This window comes from Cucurbita pepo, chromosome 17 (assembly GCF_057944985.1).
Source record: "Cucurbita pepo subsp. pepo isolate OVF chromosome 17, ASM5794498v1, whole genome shotgun sequence".
Lineage (NCBI taxonomy): Eukaryota > Viridiplantae > Streptophyta > Magnoliopsida > Cucurbitales > Cucurbitaceae > Cucurbita > Cucurbita pepo.
The window spans coordinates 9,560,859-9,588,511 of NC_141814.1; the positions used below are offsets into that span (position 1 = coordinate 9,560,859).

The 27,653-nt window shown below is 37.8% G+C and overlaps 1 non-coding gene and 1 pseudogene across 1 annotated transcript; both read left to right on the forward strand.

The window, feature by feature from the left end:
* The first annotated feature begins 1,401 nt into the window (after positions 1-1,401).
* LOC147787540 (uncharacterized) lies at positions 1,402-27,584 on the forward strand (annotated as a pseudogene).
* On the forward strand, positions 11,854-11,925 carry TRNAD-AUC (transfer RNA aspartic acid (anticodon AUC)). Its single transcript has one exon. It is a non-coding gene; the product is annotated as a tRNA-Asp (tRNA).
* Positions 27,585-27,653: the final 69 nt, after the last annotated feature.

Here is a 27,653-nt window from a genome sequence, read left to right on the forward strand (position 1 = left end):
GGGATAAATTGATGTCAAGTAGGAGAAGAAACCTTGAAGCACCAATTGATTCATGGTACGAGTTCAAATAGTCCATGAGGAAGCGTTTCGTTCCACAATATTTTCAACGGGACATGGCGCAAAAGCTTCAAGCATTGAAACAAGGACGCAAGTCTGTGGAAGATTATTGCAAGGAGATGGATACATTCATAGATCGACTTGATCTCGATGAGGACATGGAGGCTCTCATGGCGCGGTTTCTTAATGGGTTAAACATAGAGATTGCAGACAAGACTGATTTACAGCCTTATTCTAATATTGAGGAGTTGTTGCACATTGCAATTAAGATCGACAGGCAAATCCAAAGAAGGTCTCAACGATATTCTTCTAAAACTTTTCCCAATTCTACTTCTACATGGAAAAAGGATAGTAAGAATACTGATTATAAGCATAGAAATCCAGAGATTAATGAGAAGCCTCAAGCTAAATTTGAGAAAGGGGAGAGTTCTAGAATAGGGAAAGAAAAAGTAGAAAAGTCTAATGTTCGAAATAGGGATTTAAAGTGTTGGAGATGTCAAGGGGTAGGACACTATAGTAGAGATTGCCCAAATGCAAGAATTATGACCATCAAGGAGGGAGAAATTGTTACGGATGACGAGGCACATGACGACATAAATGAGGAAACTAATGAGAGTGAGAAGTTTAGCGAAGAGGACCCTATACATATATCTTTGGTTACTCGACGAGCTCTAAACACCCACATTAAGGAGGACGGCCTAGACCAAAGAGAGAACTTGTTTCAAACTCGTTGTCTTGTTCAATCTGTACCTTCTAGTGTTGTCATTGATAGCGGTAGTTGCACCAATGTTGTGAGTTCCATTCTGGTCAAAGACTTAATTTAAAGACACAACCACATCCAAGACCCTACAAGCTTCAATGGTTGAATGATTGTGGGGAAGTACGGGTAACTCAACAAACTCTTGTTTCATTTACTATTGGAAAATATGTTGTTGATGTTTTATGTGATGTTGTATCCATGCATGTTGGAGATTTACTACTGGGGAGGCCATGGCAATTTGATCGTCGGGTAATGTATGATGGGTATGCAAATCGATACTCTTTTACTCACAATGGTAGAAAAACTACTCTTGTTCCATTGTCTCCAAAAGATGTATTTATTGATCATTGCAAACTTGAAAAGAAAAGGCAAGAGGCTGAAGCAAAAGCAGAGATTGAAAAAGAATCAAGTGAAAAAATGAGCTTGAGTGAAAAGCAAGAGAGTAACACTCAGCCTAGAGAAAAAAAGAGAGAAAAGCCAAATCAGTAAGCTTGTATGTTAGATCAAGTGAAGCTAGAAATGTTTTGCTCTCTAACCAGACTATTCTTGTACTTATGTGCAAGGGGTCTTGTTACTTTACTAACATGCTTAACCCTTCTTTGCCTAGTGATTTTGTTGTGCTTTTGCAAGAGTTTGAACATTTATTTTCTGAGGAGATGCCTAGTAGTTTGCCACCACTTAGAGGGATTGAACACAAGATTGACTTCATTCCTGGCGCACCCATTCCAAACCGACCAGCATATAGGACTAATCCAAAGGAGGCTGAAGAGATACAAAGGCAAGTAAGTGAACTCCTTGCTAAAGGGTATGTACGTGAAAGTTTGTGTTCTTGTTCTGTTCCAGTTATTCTTGTACCTAAGAAAGATGGTTCTTGGCGTATGTGTGTTGATTGTAGTGCTATAAACAAGATAACTATAAAGTATAGGCATCCAATTCCTAGATTAGATGATATGCTTGATGAATTTCATGGATGTAGTCTTTTTACTAAGATTGATTTAAAATCGAGTTATCATCAAATTCGCATGCATATTGGGGATGAGTGGAAAACAGCTTTTAAAACCAAGTATGGTCTTTATGAATGGTTGGTTATGCCTTTTGGATTAACTAATGCACCTAGTACATTCATGAGATTAATGAACCATGTCTTACGAGAATACTTAGGTAAGTTTGTGGTTGTTTATTTTGATGACATCCTTGTTTACTCTAAATCTTTAGATGAGCATATTACCCATGTAAGCAATATTTTGACTACTTTAAGAAATGAATGTTTGTATGTAAATTTAAAGAAATGTAGCTTTTGCATGGAAAAATTTAACTTTCTTGGGTTTGTAGTTTCATCTAATGGTGTTGAGGTTGATGAGGAGAAAGTGAAGGCTATAAAAGAGTGGCCTACACCTAAAAAGGTAAGTGAGGTAAGAAGTTTTCATGGTCTTGCAAGTTTCTACCGTAGGTTCATTAAGAATTTTAGTACAATTGCTTCACCCTTGAATGAACTTGTTAAGAAAAATGTATCCTTGGGAAAAAGATCAAGAACTTGCTTTTAATACTTTGAAAGAAAAATTGAGTTCTGCTCCTTTACTTGCATTATCTAATTTTGAGTCTACTTTTGAAATTGAATGTGATGCTAGTGGAGTAGGGATAAGTGTTGTATTAATGCAAAATCAAAGACCTTTAATGTTCTTTAGTGAGAAGTTGACTGGTGCATCTTTGAGGTATCCAACTTATGACAAAGAGCTTTATGCTTTGGTTCGTGCATTGCAAACCTGGCAACTTTATCTTTGGCCTAAGGAGTTCATTATTCATACGGATCATGAAAGTTTAAAGCATTTGAGAGTACAAAATAAACTCAACAGACGACATGCTAAGTGGTTAGAATTTATTGAAACATTCCCTTATGTCATAAGATATAAACAAGGTAAGGAGAACATTGTTGCAGATGCTTTATCACGAAGGTATGTCCTCCTCAATACTTTGAATGCTAGGTTGTTGGGTTTTGAACACATAAAGGATTTGTATCAACATGACATGTTCTTTGCTCCTTTTGTTGAATCTTGTGAAAAAGGACTCATTGTGGATAATTACTTGTTGTTAGATTGATTTTTGTTCCGAAAAGGCAAACTTTGCATACCATCTTGTTCCATACGTGAGCTACTTGTGAGGGAAGCTCATGGAGGTGGTTTAATGGCACACCATGGAGTTTCTAAAACTTATGATATGCTCTCTGAACATTTTTTTTGGCTTAAAATGAGACATGATGTTCATAAAGTTTGTGCTCGTTGCATAGCATGTAAACAAGCTAAGTCTAGGCTTCAACCACATGGTTTATACTCCCCATTACCAGTTCCTAATTGTCCTTGGATTGATATATCAATGAATTTTGTTTTAGGTTTACCTAGGACTAGGAAAGGTTATGATAGCATCTTTGTTGTGGTTGATCGATTTAGTAAAATGGCTCATTTTATTCCTTGTCACAAAACTGATGATGCAAAACATATTGCAGACCTGTTCTTTAGGGAAGTTGTACGATTGCATGGCATTCCTAAAAGCATCGTTAGTGATCGTGATGTCAAATTTTTAAGCCACTTTTGGCGTGTTTTATGGGGTAAGTTAGGAACTAAGCTCGTATATTCAACTACTTGTCATCCTCAAACGGATGGACAAACTGAAGTTGTTAACAGAACCATGACTACTATGCTTAGGGCTATTATTGATAAGAATCTTAAGACTTGGAGGATTGTTTTCCATTTATAGAATTTGCATATAATAGGGTTGTTCATAGCACTACTAAATGCACACCTTTTGAAATTGTTTATGGCTTTAATCCTTTAACCCCCATCGACTTGTTACCTATACCGTCAAAAGAATTTGTGAATTTTGATGCAAATGCCAAGGTTGAGTTTGTTCATAAACTGCACAAGCAAGTAAAAGAACAAATTGAGAAACAAAATTCCAAGGTTGCCACCCGAATTAATAAAGGACGTAAGATTGTCATCTTCAAGCCAGGAGATGGGGTTTGGGTGCATTTCCGAAAAGAAAGATTTCCTACTCAAAGAAAATCTAAGCTTTTACCACGAGGAGATGGACCTTTTCAAGTTCTTGAGTGCATCAACGACAATGCTTATAAAATTGATTTACCAGGCAAGTACGGTGTTAGTGCAACTTTTAATGTTGTTGATTTGAGCCCTTTTGATGTAGGTGATGGCTTGGATTCGAGGACGAATCCTTCTCAAGAGGGGGAGAATGATATGAACCACGACCAAGGAATTTCCATACCTCAAGGTCCAATTACAAGGACGAGAGCCAAGAAGCTACAACAAACCTTATACAGTTATATTCAAGCTATGGTGAGCTCATCAAAGGAAATTCTAGAAGATGTTGGAGACCTCCCTTATATGTTATGCAAAGTTGAGCTTCAAGACAGGGATGAATTAAATGCACTTTAAGTTGCATTTAAAAGTGCATTTAATGAACTCCGCTGAATTTATCAAATAATTCAAGGATGACTAATAAGCACATTTTATTATTTCTATTATTTAATTATAGTTTAACTATTTGTTGTCATATTTAAGCTAGTTTTAAATATAGAAGTTAAGGTTATATTGTAACCCACCTAAGTTACTATATTCCACCATTAATAGCCATTTTAATATGGAGGTTAGGGGTATTTCTCCTTTACTAGCCCATTTAATTTTGGAGTTATGTATCACATAGGTTTTGGAGTTATGTATCACATAGGTTAAGGTTTGTAAAGGGTCTATAAAGCCTTCTTTTCTTTAATTAGACATCAGATTTTGGAATTAAGAATAGAATTTCTATTTTAGCTTTGTTGAGAGCTAAACTTTCTTTGCAAATTCTTGTGTTTAGGACTTGCATGTAGAGTCATTCAAGTGGTATTGATCAAACCTCTTGTGGAGTGATTCGAATCACGAGTTTTCTTTACTCTTGATCTTGATCATCAAGGTAATTCGTTCCATACTTTCCAGTTGATTTCTATATAAAAAATCCTTTTAATATCATTAAATAAAATAAAAGGAAAACTATTGACCTCTTCAAATGCAAAATCTTTTTCTATCAAAATATGTTTCACTGCCAAAACTAAATTTGAACTTTTTTTTGTTGTGTTTGTTTTTTTGGGGAGAAGAAATTCTGATACGTTAAATCTGTTTAACCCTTCTTCTTTAGTTTTGTTTTTCTACCTTTTCAATTAGGTTAGCAATTATTTTGGCCAATTTAATCGATTCTATCTTTTTCTGCTATTGATCCGATCTTTCTAAGGTAAATTGCTAAATAAAAATAAATAATTGGATAAAAAAAAGAGATCTGAGATATAACTTAAAGAGAAATCTCTAATCTCTCTCCCATGTAAATCTCAGTCATCTCTACAAACCCATCTCCTGTAAATTTGACGCAGGTATTTCTGTTTTCTCAAATCTGACCTTTTTCATTTCTGTTTCATTTTTATCATGTGGGTTGAGGAGAGATTGTTGGGAGAGTGACTCGGAGAGAAGAGGGAATAATTATTTTTATTTACTTATTAATTAATTTATTATTATTATTATTATTATTATTATTATTTTACATAATAATAATTTTTTTGTTCTTTATAATAATTTTTATTTATTTATTTTTGGCTGTTACATCAGCAGTGGTGAACCGGATGATTTGGGTTTGTTCCCCAACAACAAAATTCGGAATTCGATTCCTTTTTCTCTTGTGTGTTAACGAATAATATATTTTTCAGAGGTCGATGCAATACAGTAGTGAGTATTCTGGCTTGTCACTTGAGAGACCTGAGTTTGAATCCCGACAATAATAAGTTTAATTTTCTTTTGACAATTTTCACCGGATTTGAAATTGGATTACATGTTTCGAATCTTCGATTGATAAAATCTAGAGCGTTAACGACGGATCACTTTTTCTAAAGACGATTGGTAAAATCTGGAGCGTTAACAAATAATTTATCTTGTATGAGTTGTTGTAGTATAGTGGTGAGTATTCTTGCCTATCACGCCGGTGGACCTGGGTTCGATCACCAATAACAGCGTGATTTTTCATTCTATTTCTGTAGTTTTGACGGAACTCGAAATTAGACAGCGGTGAACCTGGGTTCGGTCCCCGGCAACGGTGATTTTAATTTTATTTCCGTAGTTTTGACGGAACTCGAAATTGGACAGCGGTGAACCTGTCATGTCGGCTGTTTGGGTTCGATCCCCAACAACGGTAGTTGGACGAAAGTCGGAACTGGATTGCTGTTCCTAGCCTAAAAAATGGTTTATGAAATCTCGTGTATTAACAAATAATATGTGTTCAGAGGTCGTTGCAGTGGTACAGTGGCGAGTATTTCCGCTTGACGCTCGAGTTATTATGTTCCAGAGGTCGTTGCAGTACAAGGGTGAGCATTCCTGCTCTTCGCTCGAATGACCCGACTTTGATCTTCGACAATAACAAGTTTAATCTTGTTTTGACAATTTTAATCGGATTCAAAATTGGACTACTCTCTGTAACGGCGATGGATGAAATCTGGTGTGTTAACAAATATTATAATTTTTCGAAAGTCGTCGTTGTAGAGTGGTGAGTACTCCCGCGAGTTTGATCCCCCGCAGCGACGATTTTAATTTTCTTTTGGTTTGTTTTAATTGAATTCGAAATTCGGCAGTGGTGAACCGGATGATTTGGGTTTGTTCCCCAACAACGAAATTCGGAATTGGATTCCTTTTTCTCTCGTGTGTGTTAGCGAATAATATATTTTACAGAGGTCGATGCAATACAGTAGTGAGTATTCCGGCTTGTCACTCGAGACACCTGAGTTTGAACCCCGACAATAATAAGTTTAATTTTCTTTTGACAATTTTCACCGGATTTGAAATTGGATTACATGTTTCGAATCTTCGATTGATAAAATCTAGAGCGTTAACGACGGATCACTTTTTCTAAAGACGATTGGTAAAATCTGGAGCGTTAACAAATAATTTATCTTGTATGAGTTGTTGTAGTATAGTGGTGAGTATTCTTGCCTATCACGCCGGTGGACCTGGGTTCGATCACCAATAACAGCGTGATTTTTCATTCTATTTCTGTAGTTTTGACGGAACTCGAAATTAGACAGCGGTGAACCTGGGTTCGGTCCCCGGCAACGGTGATTTTAATTTTATTTCCGTAGTTTTGACGGAACTCGAAATTGGACAGCGGTGAACCTGTCATGTCGGCTGTTTGGGTTCGATCCCCAACAACGGTAGTTGGACGAAAGTCGGAACTGGATTGCTGTTCCTAGCCTAAAAAATGGTTTATGAAATCTCGTGTATTAACAAATAATATGTGTTCAGAGGTCGTTGCAGTGGTACAGTGGCGAGTATTTCCGCTTGACGCTCGAGTTATTATGTTCCAGAGGTCGTTGCAGTACAAGGGTGAGCATTCCTGCTCTTCGCTCGAATGACCCGACTTTGATCTTCGACAATAACAAGTTTAATCTTGTTTTGACAATTTTAATCGGATTCAAAATTGGACTACTCTCTGTAACGGCGATGGATGAAATCTGGTGTGTTAACAAATATTATAATTTTTCGAAAGTCGTCGTTGTAGAGTGGTGAGTACTCCCGCGAGTTTGATCCCCCGCAGCGACGATTTTAATTTTCTTTTGGTTTGTTTTAATTGAATTCGAAATTCGGCAGTGGTGAACCGGATGATTTGGGTTTGTTCCCCAACAACGAAATTCGGAATTGGATTCCTTTTTCTCTCGTGTGTGTTAGCGAATAATATATTTTACAGAGGTCGATGCAATACAGTAGTGAGTATTCCGGCTTGTCACTCGAGACACCTGAGTTTGAACCCCGACAATAATAAGTTTAATTTTCTTTTGACAATTTTCACCGGATTTGAAACTGGATTGCTTGTTCCGAATCTTCGACTGATAAAATCTAGAGCGTTAACGACGGATCACTCTTTCTAAAGACGATTGGTAAAATCTGGAGCGTTAACAAACAATTTACCTTTTATGAGTCGTTGTAGTATAGTGGTGAGTATTCCTGCCTGTCACGCAGGTGACCCGGGTTCGGTCCCCGGCAACGGCGATTTTCATTTTATTTCCCTAGTTTTGACGGAACTCGAAATTGGACAGCGGTGAACCTGGGTTCGGTCCCCGGCAACGGCGATTTTAATTTTATTTCCGTAGTTTTGACGGAACTCGAAATTGGACAGCGGTGAACCTGTCACGCCGGCAGTTTGGGTTCGATCCCCAACAACGGTAGTTGGACGAAAGTCGGAACTGGATTGCTGTTCCTAGCCTAAAAAATGGTTTATGAAATCTCGTGTGTTAACAAATAATATGTGTTCAGAGGTCGTTGCAGTGGTACAGTGGTGAGTATTTCCGCTTGTCGCTCGAGTTATTATGTTCCAGAGGTCGTTGCAGTACAAGGGTGAGCATTCCTGCTCTTCGCTCGAGTGACCCGACTTTGATCTTCGACAATAACAAGTTTAATCTTGTTTTGACAATTTTAATCGGATTCAAAATTGGACTACTCTCTGTAACGGCGATGGATGAAATCTGGTGTGTTAACAAATATTATAATTTTTCGAAAGTCGTCGTTGTAGAGTGGTGAGTACTCCCGCGAGTTTGATCCCCCGCAGCGACGATTTTAATTTTCTTTTGGTTTGTTTTAATTGAATTCGAAATTCGGCAGTGGTGAACCGGATGATTTGGGTTTGTTCCCCAACAACGAAATTCGGAATTGGATTCCTTTTTCTCTCGTGTGTGTTAGCGAATAATATATTTTACAGAGGTCGATGCAATACAGTAGTGAGTATTCCGGCTTGTCACTCGAGACGCCTGAGTTTGAACCCCGACAATAATAAGTTTAATTTTCTTTTGACAATTTTCACCGGATTTGAAACTGGATTGCTTGTTCCGAATCTTCGACTGATAAAATCTAGAGCGTTAACGACGGATCACTCTTTCTAAAGACGATTGGTAAAATCTGGAGAGTTAACAAACAATTTATCTTTTATGAGTCGTTGTAGTATAGTGGTGAGTATTCCTGCCTGTCACGCAGGTGACCCGGGTTCGATCCCCGACAACGGCGCGATTTTCAATTTATTTTCCGTAGTTTTGACGGAATTCGAAATTGGACAGCGGTGAACCTGGGTTCGGTCCCCGGCAACGGCGATTTTAATTTTATTTCCGTAGTTTTGACGGAACTCGAAATTGGACAGCGGTGAACCTGTCATGCCGGCAGTTTGGGTTCGATCCCCAACAACGGTAGTTGGACGAAAGTCGGAACTGGATTGCTGTTCCTAGCCTAAAAAATGGTTTATGAAATCTCGTGTGTTAACAAATAATATGTGTTCAGAGGTCGTTGCAGTGGTACAGTGGTGAGTATTTCCCCTTGTCGCTCGAGTTATTATGTTCCAGAGGTCGTTGTAGTACAAGTGTGAGCATTCCTGCTTTTCGCTCGAGTGACCCGACTTTGATCCCCGACAATAACAAGTTTAATCTTGTTTTGACAATTTTAATCGAATTCAAAATTGGACTACTCTCCGTAACGGCGATGGATGAAATCTGGTGTGTTAACAAATATTATAATTTTTCGAAAGTCGTCGTTGTAGAGTGGTGAGTACTCCCGCGAGTTTGATCCCCCGCAGCGACGATTTTAATTTTCTTTTGGTTTGTTTTAATTGAATTCGAAATTCGGCAGTGGTGAACCGGATGATTTGGGTTTGTTCCCCAACAACGAAATTCGGAATTGGATTCCTTTTTCTCTCGTGTGTGTTAGCGAATAATATATTTTACAGAGGTCGATGCAATACAGTAGTGAGTATTCCGGCTTGTCACTCGAGACGCCTGAGTTTGAACCCCGACAATAATAAGTTTAATTTTCTTTTGACAATTTTCACCGGATTAGAAACTGGATTGCTTGTTCCGAATCTTCGACTGATAAAATCTAGAGCGTTAACGACGGATCAATCTTTCTAAAGACGATTGGTAAAATCTGGAGAGTTAACAAACAATTTATCTTTTATGAGTCGTTGTAGTATAGTGGTGAGTATTCCTGCCTGTCACGCAGGTGACCCGGGTTCGATCCCCGACAACGGCGCGATTTTCAATTTATTTTCCGTAGTTTTGACGGAATTCGAAATTGGACAGCGGTGAACCTGGGTTCGGTCCCCGGCAACGGCGATTTTAATTTTATTTCCGTAGTTTTGACGGAACTCGAAATTGGACAGCGGTGAACCTGTCATGCCGGCAGTTTGGGTTCGATCCCCAACAACGGTAGTTGGACGAAAGTCGGAACTGGATTGCTGTTCCTAGCCTAAAAAATGGTTTATGAAATCTCGTGTGTTAACAAATAATATGTGTTCAGAGGTCGTTGCAGTGGTACAGTGGTGAGTATTTCCCCTTGTCGCTCGAGTTATTATGTTCCAGAGGTCGTTGTAGTACAAGTGTGAGCATTCCTGCTTTTCGCTCGAGTGACCCGACTTTGATCCCCGACAATAACAAGTTTAATCTTGTTTTGACAATTTTAATCGAATTCAAAATTGGACTACTCTCCGTAACGGCGATGGATGAAATCTGGTGTGTTAACAAATATTATAATTTTTCGAAAGTCGTCGTTGTAGAGTGGTGAGTACTCCCGCGAGTTTGATCCCCCGCAGCGACGATTTTAATTTTCTTTTGGTTTGTTTTAATTGAATTCGAAATTCGGCAGTGGTGAACCGGATGATTTGGGTTTGTTCCCCAACAACGAAATTCGGAATTGGATTCCTTTTTCTCTCGTGTGTGTTAGCGAATAATATATTTTACAGAGGTCGATGCAATACAGTAGTGAGTATTCCGGCTTGTCACTCGAGACACCTGAGTTTGAACCCCGACAATAATAAGTTTAATTTTCTTTTGACAATTTTCACAGGATTTGAAACTGGATTGCTTGTTCCGAATCTTCGACTGATAAAATCTAGAGCGTTAACGACGGATCACTCTTTCTAAAGACGATTGGTAAAATCTGGAGCGTAACAAACAATTTATCTTTTATGAGTCGTTGTAGTATAGTGGTGAGTATTCCTGCTTGTCATGCAGGTGACCCGGGTTCGGTCCCCGGTAATGGCGCGACTTTCATTTATATTTTCCGTAGTTTTGACGGAATTCGAAATTGGACAGCGGGGAACCTGGGTTCGGTCCCCGGCAACGGCGATTTTAATTTTATTTCCGTAGTTTTGACGGAACTCAAAATTGGACAGCGGTGAACCTGTCATGCCGGCAGTTTGGGTTCAATCCCCAACAACGGTAGTTGGACGAAAGTCGGAACTGGATTGCTGTTCCTAGCCTAAAAAATGGTTTATGAAATCTCGTGTGTTAACAAATAATATGTGTTCAGAGGTCGTTGCAGTGGTACAGTGGTGAGTATTTCCGCTTGTCGCTCGAGTTATTATGTTCCAGAGGTCGTTGCAGTACAAGGGTGAGCATTCCTGCTTGTCGCTCGAGTGACCCGACTTTGATCCCCGACAATAACAAGTTTAATCTTTTTTTGACAATTTTAATCGGATTCAAAATTGGACTACTCTCTGTAACGGCGATGGATGAAATCTGGTGTGTTAACAAATATTATAATTTTTCGAAAGTCGTCGTTGTAGAGTGGTGAGTACTCCCGCGAGTTTGATCCCCCGCAGCGACGATTTTAATTTTCTTTTGGTTTGTTTTAATTGAATTCGAAATTCGGCAGTGGTGAACCGGATGATTTGGGTTTGTTCCCCAACAACGAAATTCGGAATTGGATTCCTTTTTCTCTCGTGTGTGTTAGCGAATAATATATTTTACAGAGGTCGATGCAATACAGTAGTGAGTATTCCGGCTTGTCACTCGAGACACCTGAGTTTGAACCCCGACAATAATAAGTTTAATTTTCTTTTGACAATTTTCACCGGATTTGAAACTGGATTGCTTGTTCCGAATCTTCGACTGATAAAATCTAGAGCGTTAACGACGGATCACTCTTTCTAAAGACGATTGGTAAAATCTGGAGCGTTAACAAACAATTTATCTTTTATGAGTCGTTGTAGTATAGTGGTGAGTATTCCTGCCTATCACGCAGGTGACCCGAGTTCGATCCCCGGCAACGGCGTGTGATTTTCATTTTATTTTCCGTAGTTTTGACGGAATTCGAAATTGGACAGCGGTGAACCTGGGTTCGGTCCCCGGCAACGGCGATTTTAATTTTATTTTCGTAGTTTTGACGGAACTCGAAATTGGACAGCGGTGAACCTATCATGCCGGCAGTTTGGGTTCGATCCCCAACAACGGTAGTTGGACGAAAGTCGGAACTGGATTGCTGTTCCTAGCCTAAAAAATGGTTTATGAAATCTCGTGTGTTAACAAATAATATGTGTTCAGAGGTCGTTGCAGTGGTACAGTGGTGAGTATTTCCGCTTGTCGCTCGAGTTATTATGTTCCAGAGGTCGTTGCAGTACAAGGGTGAGCATTCCTGCTTGTCGCTCGAGTGACCCGACTTTGATCCCCGACAATAACAAGTTTAATCTTGTTTTGACAATTTTAATCGGATTCAAAATTGGACTACTCTCTGTAACACGGCGATGGATGAAATCTGGTGTGTTAACAAATATTATAATTTTTCGAAAGTCGTCGTTGTAGAGTGGTGAGTACTCCTGCGAGTTTGATCCCCCGCAGCGACGATTTTAATTTTCTTTTGGTTTGTTTTAATTGAATTCGAAATTCGGCAGTGGTGAACCGGATAATTTGGGTTTGTTCCCCAACAACGAAATTCGGAATTGGATTCCTTTTTCTCTCGTGTGTGTTAGCGAATAATATATTTTACAGAGGTCGATGCAATACAGTAGTGAGTATTCCGGCTTGTCACTCGAGACACCTGAGTTTGAACCCCGACAATAATAAGTTTAATTTTCTTTTGACAATTTTCACCGGATTTGAAACTGGATTGCTTGTTCCGAATCTTCGACTGATAAAATCTAGAGCGTTAACGACGGATCACTCTTTCTAAAGATGATTGGTAAAATCTGGAGCGTTAACAAACAATTTATCTTTCATGAGTCGTTGTAGTATAGTGGTGAGTATTCTTGCCTGTCACGCAGGTGACCGACCCGGGTTCAATCCTCGGCAACGGCGTGCGATTTTCATTTTATTTTTCGTAGTTTTGACGGAATTCGAAATTGGACAGCGGTGAACCTGGGTTCGGTCCCCGGCAACGGCGATTTTAATTTTATTTTCGTAGTTTTGACGGAACTCGAAATTGGACAGCGGTGAACCTGTCATGCCGGCAGTTTGGGTTCGATCCCCAACAACGGTAGTTGGACGAAAGTCGGAACTGGATTGCTGTTCCTAGCCTAAAAAATGGTTTATGAAATCTCGTGTGTTAACAAATAATATGTGTTCAGAGGTCGTTGCAGTGGTACAGTGGTGAGTATTTCCGCTTGTCGCTCGAGTTATTATGTTCCAGAGGTCGTTGCAGTACAAGGGTGAGCATTCCTGCTTGTCGCTCGAGTGACCCGACTTTGATCCCCGACAATAACAAGTTTAATCTTGTTTTGACAATTTTAATCGGATTCAAAATTGGACTACTCTCTGTAACGGCGATGGATGAAATCTGGTGTGTTAACAAATATTATAATTTTTTGAAAGTCGTCGTTGTAGAGTGGTGAGTACTCCCGCGAGTTTGATCCCCCGCAGCGACGATTTTAATTTTCTTTTGGTTTGTTTTAATTGAATTCGAAATTCGGCAGTGGTGAACCGGATGATTTGGGTTTGTTCCCCAACAACGAAATTCGGAATTGGATTCCTTTTTCTCTCGTGTGTGTTAGCGAATAATATATTTTACAGAGGTCGATGCAATACAGTAGTGAGTATTCCGGCTTGTCACTCGAGACACCTGAGTTTGAACCCCGACAATAATAAGTTTAATTTTCTTTTGACAATTTTCTCCGGATTTGAAACTGGATTGCTTGTTTCAAATCTTCGACTGATAAAATCTAGAGCGTTAACGACGGATCACTCTTTCTAAAGACGATTGGTACAATCTGGAGCGTTAACAAACAATTTATCTTTTATGAGTCGTTGTAGTATAGTGGTGAGTATTGTGCTGCCTGTCACGCAGGTGACCCGGGTTCGATCCCCGGCAACGGCGCGTGATTTTCATTTTATTTTTCCGTAGTTTTGACGGAATTCGAAATTGGACAGCGGTGAACCTGTGTTCGGTCCCCGGCAACGGCGATTTTAATTTTATTTCCGTAGTTTTGACGGAACTCGAAATTGGACAGCGGTGAACCTGTCATGCCGGCAGTTTGGGTTCGATCCCCAACAACGGTAGTTGGACGAAAGTCGGAACTGGATTGCTGTTCCTAGCCTAAAAAATGGTTTATGAAATCTCGTGTGTTAACAAATAATATGTGTTCAGAGGTCGTTGCAGTGGTACAGTGGTGAGTATTTCCGCTTGTCGCTCGAGTTATTATGTTCCAGAGGTCGTTGCAGTACAAGGGTGAGCATTCCTGCTTGTCGCTCGAGTGACCCGACTTTGATCCCCGACAATAACAAGTTTAATCTTGTTTTGACAATTTTAATCGGATTCAAAATTGGACTACTCTCTGTAACGGCGATGGATGAAATCTGGTGTGTTAACAAATATTATAATTTTTCGAAAGTCGTCGTTGTAGAGTGGTGAGTACTCCCGCGAGTTTGATCCCCCGCAGCGACGATTTTAATTTTCTTTTGGTTTGTTTTAATTGAATTCGAAATTCGGCAGTGGTGAACCGGATGATTTGGGTTTGTTCCCCAACAACGAAATTCGGAATTGGATTCCTTTTTCTCTCGTGTGTGTTAGCGAATAATATATTTTACAGAGGTCGATGCAATACAGTAGTGAGTATTCCGGCTTGTCACTCGAGACACCTGAGTTTGAACCCCGACAATAATAAGTTTAATTTTCTTTTGACAATTTTCTCCGGATTTGAAACTGGATTGCTTGTTTCAAATCTTCGACTGATAAAATCTAGAGCGTTAACGACGGATCACTCTTTCTAAAGACGATTGGTACAATCTGGAGCGTTAACAAACAATTTATCTTTTATGAGTCGTTGTAGTATAGTGGTGAGTATTGTGCTGCCTGTCACGCAGGTGACCCGGGTTCGATCCCCGGCAACGGCGCGTGATTTTCATTTTATTTTTCCGTAGTTTTGACGGAATTCGAAATTGGACAGCGGTGAACCTGTGTTCGGTCCCCGGCAACGGCGATTTTAATTTTATTTCCGTAGTTTTGACGGAACTCGAAATTGGACAGCGGTGAACCTGTCATGCCGGCAGTTTGGGTTCGATCCCCAACAACGGTAGTTGGACGAAAGTCGGAACTGGATTGCTGTTCCTAGCCTAAAAAATGGTTTATGAAATCTCGTGTGTTAACAAATAATATGTGTTCAGAGGTCGTTGCAGTGGTACAGTGGTGAGTATTTCCGCTTGTCGCTCGAGTTATTATGTTCCAGAGGTCGTTGCAGTACAAGGGTGAGCATTCCTGCTTGTCGCTCGAGTGACCCGACTTTGATCCCCGACAATAACAAGTTTAATCTTGTTTTGACAATTTTAATCGGATTCAAAATTGGACTACTCTCTGTAACGGCGATGGATGAAATCTGGTGTGTTAACAAATATTATAATTTTTCGAAAGTCGTCGTTGTAGAGTGGTGAGTACTCCCGCGAGTTTGATCCCCCGCAGCGACGATTTTAATTTTCTTTTGGTTTGTTTTAATTGAATTCGAAATTCGGCAGTGGTGAACCGGATGATTTGGGTTTGTTCCCCAACAACGAAATTCGGAATTGGATTCCTTTTTCTCTCGTGTGTGTTAGCGAATAATATATTTTACAGAGGTCGATGCAATACAGTAGTGAGTATTCCGGCTTGTCACTCGAGACACCTGAGTTTGAACCCCGACAATAATAAGTTTAATTTTCTTTTGACAATTTTCTCCGGATTTGAAACTGGATTGCTTGTTTCAAATCTTCGACTGATAAAATCTAGAGCGTTAACGACGGATCACTCTTTCTAAAGACGATTGGTACAATCTGGAGCGTTAACAAACAATTTATCTTTTATGAGTCGTTGTAGTATAGTGGTGAGTATTGTGCTGCCTGTCACGCAGGTGACCCTGGTTCGATCCCCGGCAACGGCGCGTGATTTTCATTTTATTTTTCCGTAGTTTTGACGGAATTCGAAATTGGACAGCGGTGAACCTGTGTTCGGTCCCCGGCAACGGCGATTTTAATTTTATTTCCGTAGTTTTGACGGAACTCGAAATTGGACAGCGGTGAACCTGTCATGCCGGCAGTTTGGGTTCGATCCCCAACAACGGTAGTTGGACGAAAGTCGGAACTGGATTGCTGTTCCTAGCCTAAAAAATGGTTTATCAAATCTCGTGTGTTAACAAATAATATGTGTTCAGAGGTCGTTGCAGTGGTACAGTGGTGAGTATTTCCGCTTGTCGCTCGAGTTATTATGTTCCAGAGGTCGTTGCAGTACAAGGGTGAGCATTCCTGCTTGTCGCTCGAGTGACCCGACTTTGATCCCCGACAATAACAAGTTTAATCTTGTTTTGACAATTTTAATCGGATTCAAAATTGGACTACTCTCTGTAACGGCGATGGATGAAATCTGGTGTGTTAACAAATATTATAATTTTTCGAAAGTCGTCGTTGTAGAGTGGTGAGTACTCCCGCGAGTTTGATCCCCCGCAGCGACGATTTTAATTTTCTTTTGGTTTGTTTTAATTGAATTCGAAATTCGGCAGTGGTGAACCGGATGATTTGGGTTTGTTCCCCAACAACGAAATTCGGAATTGGATTCCTTTTTCTCTCGTGTGTGTTAGCGAATAATATATTTTACAGAGGTCGATGCAATACAGTAGTGAGTATTCCGGCTTGTCACTCGAGACACCTGAGTTTGAACCCCGACAATAATAAGTTTAATTTTCTTTTGACAATTTTCACCGGATTTGAAACTGGATTGCTTGTTCCGAATCTTCGACTGATAAAATCTAGAGCGTTAACGACGGATCACTCTTTCTAAAGACGATTGGTAAAATCTGGAGCGTTAACAGACAACTATCTTTTATGAGTTGTTGTAGTATAGTGGTGAGTATTCCTGCCTGTCACGCAGGTGACCCGGGTTCGATCCCCGGCAACGGCGTGCGATTTTCATTTTATTTTCCGTAGTTTTGACGGAATTCGAAATTGGACAGCGGTGAACCTGGGTTCGGTCCCCGGCAACGGCGATTTTAATTTTATTTTCGTAGTTTTGACGGAACTCGAAATTGGACAGCGGTGAACCTGTCATGCCGGCAGTTTGGGTTCGATCCCCAACAACGGTAGTTGGACGAAAGTCGGAACTGGATTGCTGTTCCTAGCCTAAAAAATGGTTTATGAAATCTCGTGTGTTAACAAATAATATGTGTTCAGAGGTCGTTGCAGTGGTACAGTGGTGAGTATTTCCGCTTGTCGCTCGAGTTATTATGTTCCAGAGGTCGTTGCAGTACAAGGGTGAGCATTCCTGCTTGTCGCTCGAGTGACCCGACTTTGATCCCCGACAATAACAAGTTTAATCTTGTTTTGACAATTTTAATCGGATTCAAAATTGGACTACTCTCTGTAACGGCGATGGATGAAATCTGGTGTGTTAACAAATATTATAGTTTTTCGAAAGTCGTCGTTGTAGAGTGGTGAGTACTCCCGCGAGTTTGATCCCCCGCAGCGACGATTTTAATTTTCTTTTGGTTTGTTTTAATTGAATTCGAAATTCGGCAGTGGTGAACCGGATGATTTGGGTTTGTTCCCCAACAACGAAATTCGGTATTGGATTCCTTTTTCTCTCGTGTGTGTTAGCGAATAATATATTTTACAGAGGTCGATGCAATACAGTAGTGAGTATTCCGGCTTGTCACTCGAGACACCTGAGTTTGAACCACGACAATAATAAGTTTAATTTTCTTTTGACAATTTTCACCGGATTTGAAACTGGATTGCTTGTTCCGAATCTTCGACTGATAAAATCTAGAGCGTTAACGACGGATCACTCTTTCTAAAGACGATTGGTAAAATCTGGAGCGTTAACAAACAATTTATCTTTTATGAGTCGTTGTAGTATAGTGGTGAGTATTGCTGCCTGTCACGCAGGTGACCCGGGTTCGATCCCCGGCAACGGCGCGCGATTTTCATTTTATTTTCCGTAGTTTTGATGGAATTCGAAATTGGACAGCGGTGAACCTGGGTTCGGTCCCCGGCAACGACGATTTTAATTTTATTTCCGTAGTTTTGACGGAACTCGAAATTGGACAACGGTGAACCTGTCATGCCGGCAGTTTGGGTTCGATCCCCAACAACGGTAGTTGGACGAAAGTCGGAACTGGATTGCTGTTCCTAGCCTAAAAAATGGTTTATGAAATCTCGTGTGTTAACAAATAATATGTGTTCAGAGGTCGTTGCAGTGGTACAGTGGTGAGTATTTCCGCTTGTCGCTCGAGTTATTATGTTCCAGAGGTCGTTGCAGTACAAGGGTGAGCATTCCTGCTTGTCGCTCGAGTGACCCGACTTTGATCCCCGACAATAACAAGTTTAATCTTGTTTTGACAATTTTAATCGGATTCAAAATTGGACTACTCTCTGTAACGGCGATGGATGAAATCTGGTGTGTTAACAAATATTATAATTTTTCGAAAGTCGTCGTTGTAGAGTGGTGAGTACTCCCGCGAGTGTGATCCCCCGCAACGACGATTTTAATTTTCTTTTGGTTTGTTTTAATTGAATTCGAAATTCGGCAGTGGTGAACCGGATGATTTGGGTTTGTTCCCCAACAACGAAATTCGGAATTGGATTCCTTTTTCTCTCGTGTGTGTTAGCGAATAATATATTTTACAGAGGTCGATGCAATACAGTAGTGAGTATTCCGGCTTGTCACTCGAGACACCTGAGTTTGAACCCCGACAATAATAAGTTTAATTTTCTTTTGACAATTTTCACCGGATTTGAAACTGGATTGCTTGTTCCGAATCTTCGACTGATAAAATCTAGAGCGTTAACGACGGATCACTCTTTCTAAAGACGATTGGTAAAATCTGGAGCGTTAACAAACAATTTATCTTTTATGAGTCGTTGTAGTATAGTGGTGAGTATTCCTGTCTGTCACGCAGGTGACCCGGGTTCGGTCCCCGGCAACGGCGCGCGATTTTCATTTTATTTTCCGTAGTTTTGATGGAATTCGAAATTGGACAGCGGTGAACCTGGGTTCGGTCCCCGGCAACGACGATTTTAATTTTATTTCCGTAGTTTTGACGGAACTCGAAATTGGACAGCGGTGAACCTGTCATGCCGGCAGTTTGGGTTCGATCCCCAACAACGGTAGTTGGACGAAAGTCGGAACTGGATTGCTGTTCCTAGCCTAAAAAATGGTTTATGAAATCTCGTGTGTTAACAAATAATATGTGTTCAGAGGTCGTTGCAGTGGTACAGTGGTGAGTATTTCCGCTTGTCGCTCGAGTTATTATGTTCCAGAGGTCGTTGCAGTACAAGGGTGAGCATTCCTGCTTGTCGCTCGAGTGACCCGACTTTGATCCCCGACAATAACAAGTTTAATCTTGTTTTGACAATTTTAATCGGATTCAAAATTGGACTACTCTCTGTAACGGCGATGGATGAAATCTGGTGTGTTAACAAATATTATAATTTTTCGAAAGTCATCGTTGTAGAGTGGTGAGTACTCCCGCGAGTTTGATCCCCCGCAGCGACGATTTTAATTTTCTTTTGGTTTGTTTTAATTGAATTCGAAATTCGGCAGTGGTGAACCGGATGATTTGGGTTTGTTCCCCAACAACGAAATTCGGAATTGGATTCCTTTTTCTCTCGTGTGTGTTAGCGAATAATATATTTTACAGAGGTCGATGCAATACAGTAGTGAGTATTCCGGCTTGTCACTCGAGACACCTGAGTTTGAACCCCGACAATAATAAGTTTAATTTTCTTTTGACAATTTTCACCGGATTTGAAACTGGATTGCTTGTTCCGAATCTTCGACTGATAAAATCTAGAGCGTTAACGACAGATCACTCTTTCTAAAGACGATTGGTAAAATCTGGAGCGTTAACAAACAATATCTTTTATGAGTCGTTGTAGTATAGTGGTGAGTATTCCTGCCTGTCACGTTGGTGACCCAGGTTCGATCCTCGGCAACGGCGCGATTTTCATTTTATTTTCTCGACTCTAATTTCTTCGTTTTAGCTCTGATTTGAGTAATTGAAAAGTCGTTGTAATCGTTATTCCCGACCTTATAATGTGGACAGTTCAAAATACTAAAAAATAATTAATAATTAAAAGTAGGTTTGTTATCATCAAAATATCAATCAATTAATTGATTGAAATTAATTAAAGTGAGATCAAGGGCCAAAAAGCCAATAATCTCCCTCTTTTTTATGATGACAAACCATTTCAAGAAAATTCATATAATAATATCAATAGCTAATATATTATCATAAATTTCATTCAAGAGCATATTCTCCCCCTATATTAATGCCTCAAGAAATTATGAAACATCACATCAAGTAAATGATTCATAAATTATAAAACAACAAACTCAGAACGTATTTTTTTTTAATTTTCTCCCCCTTTGTAATCATAAAAAAGAACAATTGAAAAAGAATACATTTAAGAACATGCATTCAAAAATTATAAACAAGATTATAAAATTCAAGATATATCACAACCAATAATACCAAACTCAAGCTAGTTGATTATTAGAGTTTACAAAATCAAGAATAATATGTCCATTTTGCACCTGATCTCTAATAAAATCATGTCTAATATCAATATGTTTAGTTCTAGAATGATGAATAGGATTTTTGGTTAAATTAATAGCACTCGTATTATCACAAAATATAAGCACACTATCAAACTTTAATCCAAAATCACAAAGAATTTGTTTCATCGAAAGAATTTGAGCACAACAACTAGCAACCGCAATATATTCCGCTTCTGTAGTAGATAAGGCAACCGAATTTTGCTTTTTACTAAACCAAGAAACTAAGGAACTACCAAGAAATTGAAGTTCCACTAGTACTTTTACGATCAAGTAAGCTTCCAGCAAAATCTCCATCAGAATATCCTACCAATTTAAATTCAACATTTCTAGGATACCACAATCCTAAATCAATAGTCCCAAGCAAATATTTAAATATTCTTTTAACGGCATGTAAATGAGATTCCTTAGGACAAGATTGAAACCTAGCACAAAGACATACACTAAACATAATATCGGGTCTACTAGCGGTCAAGTAAAGTAAAGATCCAATCATACCTCGATAAGCTTTAATATCCACACTTTTACCTTTTTCATCCTTGTCAAGCTTAGTGGATGTGCTCATCGGTGTTTTTGCAATCTTACCTCCATTGAACTTGAACCTTTTGAGCAAATCTTTCTGTATTTCTCTTGATTGATGAAGATACCATCCTTGAGTTGTTTGATTTGAAATCTAAGAAAGAAACTAAGTTCTCCCATCATACTCATCTCAAACTCACTGTGCATACATTTAGAAAATTCTTCACATAAAGAAGGATTAGTAGAACCAAATATGATATCATCCGCATATATTTGCACTAATAGCATATCGTTTTCTTTAATCTTAATAAAGAGTGTAGTGTCGTTTACCCATTTTAAAATCATTCCTGATAAGAAAATTTCTAAGTCTATCATACCAAGCTCTTGGAGCTTGTTTTAAGCCATAAAGAGCCTTTTTCAGCTTAAAGACATGATGAGGAAATTCAACATTTTCAAATTCGGGAGGTTGTTCTACATAAACTTCCTCTATAATATAACCATTCAAGAATGCACTTTTCACATCCATTTGATACAATACAAAATTTTTGTAAGAAGCAAAAGCAAGTAATATTCTAATAGCTTCTAATCTAGCAACGGGTGCAAAAGTTTCTTCATAATCTATGCCTTCCTCTTGACAATAACCTTGAGCTACAAGCCTACCTTTATTTCTAATGATATTCCCATTTTCATCCATTTTATTTCTAAAAACCCATTTGGTTCCAATAATAGAAGTATTAGACGGCCTCGGATCTAATTCCCAAACTTTGTTCCTTTCAGATTGATTTAATTCTTCTTGCATAGCTAAAATCCAAAACTCATCATTTTCGGCATCCTTAAGACTTTTTGGTTCAATTTGAGAAACAAAAGCAAGATTATTAAATAAATTAACAGAAGAACGAGTTTTCACACCTTGTTCGAGATCACCAAGAATCAAGTCCTTGGGATGAGATAAGGCATACCTCCATTCTTTTGGCATTGACGAAGAACCTTCTTCCTTTAAGCTCACCTCTATTCTCACTAACGAGTAAATCTCCCAAATTTCTTTCTAAATCATCCCTACAAATAGACTCATTAGAAATGTTATTGCAAGATTCATCAAATACCACACGCATAGATTCTTCAATAACTAAAGTTCTCTTATTGAAAACTCTATAAGCTTTACTAGTAGATGAATAACCAAGAAAAATACCAATATCCGTTTTTGAATCAAACTTTCCAAGCTTTTCTTTATGGTTCAAAATAAAACATTTACCACCAAAAACTTTGAAATACCCAACATTTGAAATTTTGTTATGTCAAAGTTCATAAGGAGTTTTATTTAATGAAGGTCTACTTAAAACTCTATTTAAAATATAACAAGCGGTATTAACGGCTTCCGCCCAAAAGTATTTATGTAAATCATACTCATTTAACATTGATCTAGCAAATTCTTGTAAAGTACGATTTTTCCTTTCAACCACACCGTTTTGTTGAGGAGTCCTTGGAGAGTAAAAGTCTAGAAAAACCATTATCTTCACAAAAATTTTCACAGGCAATATATTAAATTCTCGTCCATGGCCACTCCTAATTTTAGTAATTAAAAGACCTTTTTAATTTTGAACTCTTTTTACAAAACTAGCAAATCTTTTCAAAACATCATCCTTATAATTTATTATCAAAACCTAAGTAAATCTTGAAAAATCATCAACTATTACAAAAGCATAATAATTTCCGCCATAGCCAAGAGTTATCAAGCAAAACCGAAAGACATTTATCATTTGTAGAACAATCATTTAAATCAATAGTATACACATTATCATCTCTATTTCCTACCAACAAAACTTTTCTATCACTAGCATTTTCAATTATGCAATTATTCTTATCAAACACAACTCTAAAACCTTTATCACATAATTGACTAATGCTAAGTAAGTCATGCTTCAAACCATCAACTAAAAGTACATCTTCAATGAGACTACAAGAATCATTACCTATAGTACCCTTACCAATTATTTTACCCTTCTTGTTATCACCAAAGGTTACTAAGCCACCATCCTTCTTTGAAAGATTCACAAACTTGGATTGATTTTCCGTCATGTGTCTTGAGCAACCACTATCCAAGTACCACTTATTTTTTTTGGAGGCTTTCAAACAAACCTAAAAATAAAAATATTCAAGATTGACCTTTTGGTACCCATACTTGTTTGGGTCCTATAAAGTTAGTCTTCACAAATTTAGGAATCCATTTCATGTTTGCATTCATATTAAAGACATTGTATTTGGATAAGTAACAAGAATAATCTTTATGTCCAAACTTACCACACGAGAAACAAACAACATTATGCAAGAATTTATTTCTTCGACTAAATTTGTGTATTCTATTTTTATTCGAAAAATTATTTTTAAAGCATTGTTAAACTTTGTATTTTGAGAAACTTTTCTTCCTAAATGAATATTTTGAGAATTTTTCAATTTAAAGCACTTAGGTCTAATATGAACCTTCAACACCGCAATAATGACATACAAGCACAAATCTAGATTTATCATACTTAGATACAAATTTACATGTGTTAGATTTAGACATGATAGGGGATGCTTTAATAAATATTGTTTTAGAACTTGAAGGTGTAGAACATTCATCAATATAGCCTAATCCTTCTTTATCACCATATAACTTACCTCCTTCAAGTATTTTATCTAATTTTTGAGCACCTATTGTTAACTTTTTAATAGACTCCTTAGCCCTACCAAGTCCTTGTAAATTATTTGATTCATTTTATTTGAGCAATTTAATTAATTTATCTTTTTCACAACAATCATGTTCAAGAGACTTGACTTTATCAATTAATGCATTTTTCTCATAACAATCAAATACATGCTTTTCACAAGGTACATCAATTTTAACAATATTATGATCCTTCTCTTTTAAGCAAGAAATTTCATTTAATAAAGACTTTTAAGCAAGAAATTTCATTTAATAAAGACTTATATTTAATGATTGAAGTCTTATATTTCTTTTTGTGCTGTTGTACTTAGTTTTTCTAAATCACTTTGCATCTCATCAACAAGTTTAAATAATTCATGATGAGAAAGAGATTCAAAAGTTACCTCATCTTCTTGTTCATCTTCTTGTTCATCCTCTTTGTCACTATGAGCTCTGAAGAAAAAATTTGCCACTTCTTCATCACTTCCACTTGCACTTTCATCACTATCATCCCAAGTAGCCTTCATTGCCTTCTTATTGGATTTCTTAGATGATTTGAGGAGAGGACAATCCGTTCTTATATGACCCAGCTTTTTACATTCATAAGATATTACCTCATCGTTTTTTCTCTTTTCACCTTTTGACTCTTTTTGATTGGTGAAATGTTTCTTAAATTGTTTCATTCTTTTAATAAAATGTTTATAATAAAATTTTTATACTTACGTGTGAAGTAGGCGACATCATCTTCATCAAGGACGTCCTCATCTTCAAAGTCAACTTTGATAGACTTTAGGACTATACTTTTCTTCTTTTTGGATTCTTCTTCCATGTGACCCTTCATGGTAATCTCATGTGTCATGAGAGAACCAACAAGTTCATCCAAAGGAAGCTTTGTGAGATCCTTTGCTTCTTGAATCACCGTCACTTTTGCCTCCCAACTTTTAGGACCTAAGAATTTTTCTTACATTTTCGGAAGTAGAATATACTTTTCCAAGATTTTTCAAAGCATTTAGAATATTAGTAAATCTAGTAAACATATCACCAATAGGTTCATTTTCCTCAATTTTAAATAGTTCATAATTATGAACTAACATGCTAATTTTTGTTTCTTTAACTTGATTTGTTCCCTCCTGAGTTACTTCAAGAGTTTTCCAAATTTCATATGCCGAAGAACACATACATACTCTATTAAATTCATCATTACTTAAGGCACAATAAAGACAACTGATAGCACTAGCATTCAAAGAACATTTTTTCATATCATGCTCATCAAATTCCTTTCTAATTTAGGCACCTCAACATTATTAAAAATTTTTATTGGAATGTAAGGACCATTACTAACATTTAACCACAATTGATAATCAATCGATTGTAAATAAATTTTCATTCTAGCTTTCCAACATGTATAATTTGTTCCATTAAAATAAGGGGGTCTAGAGGTTGATTGTCCTTCACTAAAACCATTTTTAACATGTAGGTTGGCCATAAGCTCGAACAATAAAGTTTATATAAAAAATCTATAAGAGCAACCCGCTCTGATACCAATTGTTGGATCGGTATGGCAACCATAGAGGGGGGGGGGGGATGAATAGGGTTTTAACGATAAAAGTGTTCAAACGTGATTAATTTTTCTAACGATGAAACTTTTTACAAATAAGTAGAAGATGATAATTACTAGAACAAAATAATTCAAGTCAAAACAATAATCAAGTAGAACATGCAATAAATCACAATAATAATTTTGAAATTAAATAGGAAGGAGTTAGAGAAAATGACACCGTAGTTTTATAGAGGTTCAGTCAAACTCGACCTACTCCACTCCCCAAGCGCCTCTTGGGAATTTGAATAAAGAACTTTCTCGACTTTCCACGGATTAGAGCCAAACCACTACACCGCTCTTTTTACGAGGTCAAGAGCAAACTCAATCCTTTCCACGGCGCAGGATCAAACCGATACAATTATTTGAGTTTGATAATAACACACCACAAGTCTCTCAAAGAGTATATTTACAATTTGGGACACTCACAACTATTTCCTCACAATACAATAATAATCTCTCTCAAGAATAAGATGAAGAGAAATAAACTTGTAAGCTTGGAGAGAGCAAAAAAAAAAAAACAATGGAGACTTTGAACAAATGATGATCGGAGAATTTATGAAAGTTGTGTATTTTAAAATGTGGGGGAAGATGAGTTTATATAGAGGAGAAAAGTGGCAAAATGTAGGAATTAATATTGACCATTGGATTGTGTTAGGAATAATAGAAGGTGGAGATTAAAAGTAAATAAATAAGAAAAATTTTCAAATTCATTTATTTAAAATTTTTAATATAATAATAATAAAAAGTTATGTGAGTAACCGTCAAATGAAAATTCAAAATTTATTATAAATATAATAATATAATAATATAATAATAATAAAAACTATGTGAGTAACTACCAAAATTTTAAAATATAATAATATAATATAGTAATAATAAAAATCGATACGAGTAACGGTTAGATTCAAATTTATATTTTGTAAAAATAATTTTATTTAGAAATATAATAATAAGAAAAACTCCACAATTTGTTACTTTTTCAACCTTATAAATGTCATACTTTGATATATTTTGATTTGTCCATCATTTTGATTTTGCTGCCACATCATCACGTCGGGTATGTTGTCTCGACTCTATTTCTTCATTTTAGCTCTGATTTGAGTAATTGAAAAGTCGTTGTAATCGTTATTCCCGACCTTATACTGTGGACAGTTCAAAATAGAAAATAGTTAATAATTAAAAGTAGGTTTGTTATCATCAAAACATCAATCAATTAATTGATTGAAATTAATTAAAGTGAGATCAAGGGCCAAAAAGCCAACATGTACATGATTATAAATAGAGAACTTTCACCACCATTTAGGTGCGGTGGTTTCATTATAAATAGAGAACTTTCACCACCTTTTAGGTGTAGTAGTTTCAACTAACATTTTCAAGGTATCAGAGCCCTTTTGGTTTTACAACCCTTTTGGTGGTATCATCTTCTTCCTTTCAACACTCTAATCCATATGATCACCATCAAACTTTCTTCCTCCAATTATCTTCTTTGGAAAAGCCAACTTCACCCTCTCCTTGAGAGTCAAGACATGATAGGCTATGTTGATGGAACTATGGTTCCACCACCTTGCTTTGAACCAGAAATCTCCTCAACACTCAACCCCAAATATGTGGCTTGGAGAGTAGCCGATCAATGACTTCTCTGTCTCCTACTCTCCTCTCTCACCGAGGAAGCCATTGTTGTCGTCGTTGGTCTCTCCACTGCACGTGATGTTTGGCTTGCGTTGGAAACTACGTTCAGCCATCATTCGAAAGCTCGTGAACTGAGACTCAAGGATGACTTGCAGTTGATGAAACGTGGCACCAAACCTGTAGTTGAGTATGCCCGTGCCTTCAAAACAATTTGTGACCAAGTTCATGCCATTGGCACCCGTCGAGGACATTGATAAAGTGCACTGGTTCCTTTGTGGACTCGGCACCGATTTTTTAGCTTTTTGTATTGCTCAGATGGCTCTCACCCCTATCTCCTGTTTTGCAGATTTAGTCTCTAAAGCTGAAAGTTTTGAGCTATTTCAGTGCTCCCTTGAGTCCTCTGGCTCCACTCCTACAGCATTCACAGCCACTAATCGTGGTCGTACCCATGGAAGCCACCCTGCTTCCTCTAGCAACCAGCAAGGTCGTTCTTAATTCCATAAAAATAACTCTTCCAATCGAGGACGAACCCACTCAGGTCAGGGTCGTCGACAACCTCACTGC